Source organism: Nicotiana tabacum, chromosome 23, assembly GCF_000715075.1.
Source record: "Nicotiana tabacum cultivar K326 chromosome 23, ASM71507v2, whole genome shotgun sequence".
Classification (NCBI taxonomy): domain Eukaryota; kingdom Viridiplantae; phylum Streptophyta; class Magnoliopsida; order Solanales; family Solanaceae; genus Nicotiana; species Nicotiana tabacum.
Genome location: NC_134102.1, coordinates 97,307,716 through 97,309,443, shown reverse-complemented (window position 1 = coordinate 97,309,443; position 1,728 = coordinate 97,307,716).

Sequence of the window (1,728 nt, the reverse complement as noted above, 5' to 3'; positions counted from 1 at the left end):
AAATGATTTTTAATTATTTGAAGTACAATTCGTTTGAACATATCTTGATATTATTTTGTCTAGCTTGAGAATTTATGTCACGTTTTCGAATACAACTAAAGTAAATTTTTAGATTCAAGCTCGTAATGCTTAGGGAAGATGGAATTTATATAGAGTGAGTAGAATGTGTTGAATATACATGAAATTCTATCATTTTATAAATTGTATATGAAATGTTTCAATGTATACTGATTCGAAGTATGTTATGTTACGTGCCTTGTTTCGTGGTCGTAGCTCATGACTCTTTGTCCTTCATTTCGACTCCATCGGCCACCTTTTGTCTTTCAATGCATTAATTTGTCACTTTGTTAACTTTCCCTTGTTTGATGACCCATTTTTTATGTTCTTTATCTCACTCGAGGCAAGTTTCATAAAGATACCATTCTGCCAACTTATTGCACTTAGTTTTAAAATTTCATTTTCATCAAAATTAGTTATATTAAATTCCAAAAAATGATAATTTATCTCAAATGGTTGCTAAAGAAAGAAAGAAAGTAAAAAGTTATGCCTCAAGTTTTTTATTTCCTCATCTTAACTGTACCATCGACTTCTATATTGGGTAACTAAATTTTGCTCAATAAACATAAAGCAATAGAAAATAAAAGTATATAGTAATATATACATATTTTAGGAGAGCGAATACAAAAGATTAAAAGTTCCACTATAATGTCATGATCCTTTTAATCCTTTTTTGATTGCTTAGGGTAGCTATTCGAGTATAACGAAAATAAAATTGTGATAATTTTCATCACTATTGAAATAAAAATATTACAATATAAGAACAATGACATATATCGTTAAAAATGCCTAAAATTCATATTTATAAAGCAAAAATATAAGCACGCTCAAACTACTATTTTTGTTAGTACCATATAGGGAAGCCTATGTAAAAATTTGGCTAGTTTTGGGGAACTTTGTGGTCTACATAACACTATTATGTTTTGTAATATTTCTTGCTTTTTTACAAGCCATGGTTTTGATACCCGTGGGACATCCATGATCAAATCTTGTAATGTTGATTAGTTATTAATCAATATCTTATTTAACCAAAAAAGAAATATAAATACACTCATATGCGCTAACAATTTCATACATGAGATGCTATTCGCTTTTCTCTTAGTGTTGTTATTGGCTTGGGGAAGAAAGGAAAGTAGGACTTCTTTTCGGGGTCGAAGAAAATCAAATTCTAAGTGGACGGACACAGATCTTCTCCTTAAGTAATGTATGAAAATTTTGATTTCCGTTGGTTTGAATGCATTCATTTTGTCACAATATAAACACATATTTTTCCCTCTCAATTTTGAAAAAGTATTATATCTAAGAGGTTGTAATTGGAACCACATTATATGAATTCAAATTTAGTTGGTTCATTCTTATAAGTACATATTAATTATTTGAAAAAATTGGTTACAAAACAAATCATAAATAATTTATGTAATAAATCTTTTCTTGTTCTTTCTTTTTTCCTTCTTGGAGTTTTTTCTTGATATCTCTTTCATAAGAATACTTTCCTTTTACAATCTTAGGAACCCTACATTTAGTAAACTTTCCGAAAATATTTTAACGAAAAGTTTTATTAAAATCCAATTTAATTAGGAAAGTACAAATTACAATGTAAGATTTTAGAAAAAAAGTTGTCACTCCCTACCTAATCACAAACCTTTTACCTATCCCACATTAAACAAACAA